The sequence below is a fragment of the Passer montanus genome, unplaced genomic scaffold (genome assembly GCF_014805655.1).
Source record: "Passer montanus isolate IOZ18808 unplaced genomic scaffold, ASM1480565v1 scaffold59, whole genome shotgun sequence".
NCBI lineage: Eukaryota > Metazoa > Chordata > Aves > Passeriformes > Passeridae > Passer > Passer montanus.
The window spans coordinates 2,105,988-2,113,009 of NW_024370926.1; positions in this window are offsets into that span (position 1 = coordinate 2,105,988).

Below are 7,022 nucleotides of genomic sequence, written 5' to 3' on the forward strand. Positions count from 1 at the left end.
TGAAGACCTGCATCTCCCCTTCCAAAGGTGCAGAAGTCAGTGCTAAGCCTGAAACACCAGCTCTGGTTTTATTCCTGTTTCAGTGGTCCTGATCCCCCTGTCCAAGATCAGATCTTGGGCAAGTATCAAGCCTTGTTTTGCATGGATTTATTTTGCTGTTGGTGCAGAGGAAGGCTCAGTTTATGATCCCAGGCTTTGCCTCAGCCTCTTCTCCCTGCCTCTTTAATGGCATCCCAAACATTGCCTATTTAAATTTTGGACGTTTATCCTGGCCAAGAAGATTGTCCCAAATCTTTAATTTTGCTAGAGGCAATCAGCTGGGCTGGTTTTCCCTCCTGGGGGACCTCTGCCTTATTTTTGTTGTGAATTAACCCACAATTTCTTCTCCCACTGCCTGCTTTTGGGCAGATTGAAGAGCCTCAGAGCAGGCAGTGCTCGTTCCCCAAGGCACCTTTTACACCAAACTTTGAAAAATCCACAAATGCTTCCCAAAGGATGGTGGTGGGAGGCTCTGAAGCAGAAAAGGGTGGGAGAGAGGAGGTGGTTTGGGGAATGGAGCCACCACCCCCAAGGACAATGACAGTGTCACCATTGCTTGGCTTTGCAGACCACGGGGTCCATGGCTCTGCTGGAGCGTCCCAGTTGAGTGTTCTCCTCCCTGCTGAGCCCAGCCAAAGGGAACTGCTCAAACTTTTGCCTCCAGCCCTTGTTTCTGGGCCTGGTGTCTCATTTCTGACCCAAAAAAACCCCTCCTAATGGGATTCACTGTTTCCTTCCTGTTTTGCAGCTGCTGTTCGCTGCTCCTCAGGCAGATCTACAATCGGTCAGAGCAAAAGTCACTTAGTGGGCCTTGCACAAGGACAGGGGGAAAAAATCCCCAGCCCATAAATAAATAAAAAAGGAAGTATAAAAGGCAAGACTTTCTCGAAGCCATGGCTTGCAGCTAAGCATTTTCAGTCACCTCCACTGACCAGACAGGTTATTCAGAGTAATTCCAGCCCTGGAGATGACATTTGACATGACATGTACATGAGATGTATCATTTAGGTCACTGTGCTAAAGCACCAGACACCCCCCCCTTCCTCCTCTCCCCTCCTCTCTGCCCCTGGGGGAATCTCAGAGTTCAGGGTCTTTAAAGCTGAATTCTCTGCACAAGAGTTCAGCACCTTTCAACCTTTCCAGACCTATTACAGGAAGGGAACTGAGTGGAAGGAGTGTGAAGGGCAGGAGGGAGGGTCAGGGGCTGTTTCAAGGCAGGTTATTTACAGGCAGGTTTGGAAGCTGAAGAGAAAAGAGGCTTTTTTGCATTGGTTGGAAGGGAGATAAAAGTCCCTGGAATGGTTAATTTCCATGGCCTGTGGCAGAGCACAGGCTCCTCCTAAAAACCTTATAATTCTGCAGTAATCCCTGCAATAATTGGGAGATAAAGGCAACAGAGTGGGATGTCACCATGGGACGCTGGTTTAAAATCAAGAATAAAGACATCAGGGGGAATAAAGCAGCACAATCTATCCAGCCATGATCAACTGGTTCACGTTTGGGGTGGGTTTGGGCCATTTGGTGTGGCACTGAACTGCAGTTTGGGATGGGAGGTGCTCGTTGAGCCTCAGACAAAGCCATGTGCACGACCAGATCAGCTGCTCCCACCAGAGCCTGACACAGGAGGATCAGCGACCATGAAAATCCATTGGGATTCCTATTTTACTTCATTTTCTTTCCCCGCACATGTTCATGTAGTTCTCTAAACCTCCCAGCTCAGAGGAAGGTATAAAACTGTTGGCATATGAAGGATACGGCCCTGAGTGGGATCAATTCAAGGACCATGCTTCCCACACTGGGAAATGGTGGAATTGCCATCCCTGGAGATGTTCAAAAATGGTGTGGGTGTGGCACTTGTGGACATGGTTTAGTGGTGGCCTTGGCAGTACTGGATTAACAATTGGATTTGATGACTTTAGAGGTCTTTTCCAACCTCAGCAATTCCACAATTCCATGAAATAGGAAAGGTTCAGAAGCTGCATGGAGACATCTGTAGTCACATTTTCAGGGAGCACAGGCACAGGGAGGTGCAGCTGGAAGGGAAATGAAGGTGTTCCTGGTACAGAAGCTGCATGGAGACAGATGGGACATTGTGGTGGACAAACATTCCCTTGTCCCACCAGGAAAATCTTTCTAGGCCCATCTGTAGTCACATTTTCAGGGAGCACAGGCACAGGGAGGTGCAGCTGGAAGGGAAATGAAGGTGTTCCTCAGGTGTCACCTCCAAAGCATGGAATGTCTGCCTGGCACTGGCTGGGAGCCTCCAGAAGTGACAGTGAAGGACTGGCCAGGAGCAGGGACCAGGATGGACCTTCTGGGAAGTGTGCCCACCTGTCCTGTGGGGGCAAAACAAGCCAGGGCCTTCCAGAAGCAGTTCCAAGTATGGCTCCATCCAAAGATTCTGGGGATGGAGCCAGCAGGGGTTTCACAGTGGCTGTGCTGCACCATGGGTGCAGCCTCTCAACAGTGCTATGGGATCCACCTTCTGGCCATGAATGACTCCTGAAGCTCTCCTGAAGCTCTGGGAGCAGAAGGAAACAGTCATTGCAGGCACACAATGAATTTTTGGAAAGTTGGATCATCTTGATACAACTGTTCCAGAGCAACCTTTGTGAGAGGTCCCTTCACCTTGTCAGAGACCAGCGAGGTCCGGGCAGAGGGTGGTGGCAGAGATGACCCAGACAAGGGTCCACTGCACCTTGGAGAGGTTCCCACACAAGAGACAAGTGTCTCCATCCGTGTCTTTTTTCCCAGGATTTGTCCAGCTCCATAAACCAGGAAACATTCTCCTGTTTTCCTCGTGGTTGACTCATCCTGCAGGCTTCCCTCCCCCATGAGAGCCAGCTGTGGGATGCAGCCCTCTGGTAACTATGCCCCAAGTTCTCCAAAAGCAGAACATTCCCTGCTCCATGGTATTACCTGTCCTAATTTTGGCCACACAAGCTGTTCTCACACTTGTGTTCAGTGTCACAAATATCCTGACCAATATCCAGGGCTCGTTCTTTAAAACTTCAGCTCTTGCTTGGGTCTCAAGCTCCCTGTTCTCACCAGGCTGCTGTTTTTATTGCTCCATGTGGATGAGTTATTCCACATTGATTGTGATCAGCTTTGAGCCTGGAGAGAGACTCAGATCCTGGATGCTGAATTTTGTGGACTGACAGTGGAGACCAAAGCACCATCCATGGAGAGTTTGCATCTTGGAAGGTTAACCAAGACCAGCAAAACCTCTGCCAAGTGGACCACATGTTTTGGAAAGGAACATCTTTGAGTTTGCCAAGGGTTGGAAATTAATTAAAACAATCTGTGGTTGTTCAGCTGCAGTTTGGGATTTAATAGTGACAATTGGCAATATTGGCCTTGTTTGATTAAGGAAAATTAATCCAATAATTTAATCCCATCTGAAGGGCAGAGAAGCACCCTTAGAGCTGCCAGCTTCAAGCAATTGGATATAAAAGGAGAGTGAGGAGCCCTGTTTGGAATTAAATGTTTTGACAGATAAAGACAGGTAAAGTTATTCTGTGGCAGTTTCTGGAGCAGCAGGTTTCTTCTGCAAGACATTTGATATTTTGTGGCTTCACCCCACATTTTTCTTGCTCTGTCCTAAATGTATCCTCAGTCAGTATTTTTCTGTCCCTGCTCTTTCCAATGCCCATAGGAAAAAAGCACACACTGCTTCCCCTTCTCATTTCCAGAAAGCCTTGGAAAAAGGGGGATCTCTAGGTTAGATAGATAAAAAAATATGTAAAAATAAGCCTGAAACTCGTTAAATGTTCTGTGCTAGAAATGGGCACAGCTTCCTTTGGATCTAATTCCTTGGGTACCAAAAATTTGTGTTTTCCCATAATTATTTCACCTACACTTTCTACTTAAAGGAGAAAAGTCTAATTTTGGTCATGTTACCTTCACATCTTACATTTCATTTCTTTCTGCTTCATTTGAGACTGTGGATAACTTTCCTTCATGTCCTCCTGCAGCAGTGCTGGCTCCAGTCGTGTTTTCCAAAGCCCACCCAGACCCTTTGGAGGCCTCTTGCTGACCACTGGGCTTGGAGGCAGGTGGGGAGCACCTGTGTTGCATCAAAAAATAGCAGTGTGGAACAAAAGGAAAACAATAATGAAGCATTTCACTCCCAGCCTCCCACCCCACCTTGTCCCAACCCATCTGCCAGATATAAAAGAGCATCCATAATCTAATTAATCTGAGCATTGCCTGTCACGGCTGGAAGGCAATTTTGAAAGACTATCGCCCTGTGTTTTACTCCTAAAGTTAATCTCCTCAAAGCACGGGGACTTCCCACTCCCCCCCAGCCCCACAAGCCTTCATCTTTCTCCTGAGCCAGTGGCTGGGTGGCTGGATGGAGGAATGTGGAGGAGGGACGTGTCCCCTCCTCCTCTCCTGCCTTACAAAAGATGATTTGTGAGAGGAGCTGCTGCTCACCCCATGCTTCTCCCACCCCAGGAGGAGCCACAGCTGCCCAGCCTCGCTCTGTGCCCAACCAATTACCCTATCTCTTCCATCATCCACCTCTTTGCTCCTTCTTCCCTCTCCCTCTCCCCCTTTTTGGGTGAAGATTAAAAGATCTCACATGCTTGGAGAGAAGAAAGAGCCTCCAGTCCATCTCCACCTTGTCAATTAGAAGCAAGGGGCTGGGGAGGGTTGCACACTGTTATTGACTCGAGCACTTTAGAAAGGTCATCTTCAAGGTCTGAACCTTCCCTTTGCCACCCCAAGCTCACCTGGGCCCATTAGGGAGGAATTTCTGGTCCGTCCTCTATTTCATTTTGGGCCCACTGGCACTTCTGAGGGCTAATAGACAAGGTGGAGAGGGAGGAGGTGGGATGGGGGCACCGAGGGGAAAATGAAGACAGGTGAGGGGAAAGAGAAGTCATTGAGAGACTTCAAAGTGGAACAAAGACCCATCCAGATGTGAATAATTGCTAGGTCAGCACGTTAATCACAGGCAAGGGCTCCACTGCAAGACATCCCTGGTCGCTTCACGGGGCAAGGAGGGGCAGGGGGGACAGACAAAAAGGCAGAGATATAGAAACAAAGCTTTGATACAGCAAAGAGCAAGCCTGAGAAAAGCATTTTCCAGGTGATTATGTGAATAATGAGGCAGCCTGTGTTTTATGAAGGGCACGGGCAGGCTGTAATTGCAGAGGAGCTGCAGCTCGGGGGGCAGCGATGGGCACACAAGGCTCTCCCAGAGCCCAACAAAAGCCCCATCTCCCCACCCGACAGAGCATTTCCTGCCCTGACCAACACAATCCCTGGGCTTTCAGATCTCAGCGTGGTGGGACGGAACGATTAGGGTTTTGTTCTTGTGCCTTTGAGTGAATTATGACTCCAACAGCCTCTAACCAAAGGTTGAGAAGATGCTGGCTCGTCATCTTTGCTTTTTTTTTTTCCTTCCTTTTCCCCAATCCCGTGTTCCCGTGCCACAACACCAGCTGTGTTTATCTTGGAAAGGTCTTTCTTCTAAATCAAGCCACAAGGTTTCACTCACTGCAGACAAAACACCTTCCCACGTGGCTCTTTGCTGTGTAAATAAACATCCAGCATCTAAACAGCTCCAGGAGATGCCACACTGCTGACGTTTGCATGTTCTCTTATTATAAAAGGAGTTTCTTATTGCAATATTATTTCAGGGCAGCAGCTGGTATCTCCCCTTGCCTGTGCCCATTTTTCAATTGGTGGGTTTTATTAAAAAAAAAATATTATTTTTATTCAATATTCTTATCATAATATCTGACCCCTTTTCCCAAATTAAATTATGTGGGATCTGTGCAGACCTCTGATCCACAAAACCTAGGAAGTCCCTGGATTTTTAAGGAATTTGAATTTGTAAAGGAAAGGCACACTCCTCTTGAAGTGATTCTCTTTTAATGCAATTTGGGAGGTACTATGAGATATTCATTGGGAAGTAGACACGAGGGAGCTACAAAATCTGGAATAAGAATAACCAGAAAATGGAGAAGTTCCTGACTTCAAAAATATTTCTTGATTAAGCAATGTGTAAGTGAGCAGAGTTAGTGGTTTAGTTTTGGACACACAATTTTAAGTAAGATGTAGACAAGCTGAAAAAGGGTAAATAAAGGAAAATTATAACTTACTTAGGAAAAAAAAAATAACTATAAGGAAGCTTAGAAGAGATTTTGGTGTGGAAAAGAGGAGACTGAAAATGAGAAGCAGAGGCCCTCACTCAGAAGAGGGTTTAAGGACAAGTGTCTGCCCCAAACACCTCGACTTTTGATGGAAGGTAACTATTAATAAAAAAATGTTTCTCCCACAAAGTCCTTGACAGTTCTCAGTCTCCTTTCCATGACCAAGAGCTTTGTAGGATCTCCACGGGACAATGAAGAACGTGATGTCTGCACAGATAAATAAACCCAAATCATGCTGTACTTAAAAATAAATGTTGGAAGCACAGGAGGCCTCAAACTACAGGAGGAGAAGAGCTCCTGGGGGGAAGGTCTGAAACAACATTACAGTTCCTATAAGGACAGTGAAAAAGCTGGGATTTCAGGCCGTTCAGAATGGTGAGGAAAGGACACTGTGGACCCTGATTATCCATGGAGATCAGTACCACACTCTTCTTCTCACACCAGCTTTTCTGCCCTCTTTGCAAGGAGTTTCTCGCTCAGCTGCCAGAACCTGGGCAGGGTTCAGCTCTTGCCCATCCATCCCACCGCTGGGTTAATTGTGAAGAGTTCCTCATCAGAATTCCCAGAGAATGCAATAATCTCCCTCTGTGGCTGAGCCTGGAGAGATGGGGCTGTGCCAGTCAGGGCTCAGAGCTGCTGTTTGGCTTTGGCACCACCACTGCCTCATAAACACCTCTTTGGCCTCCGCCTCATCAACATCTCATAAACAACTCCTTGGCTTGCTGTGGGTCTCCAAATTAGTGTTTATAGCCATGCAGAGAGCAAGCTGTTTGCATAAGTAATCCTGAAGCAAATCTTGCCTTCTCAGCCAAAAAAAGA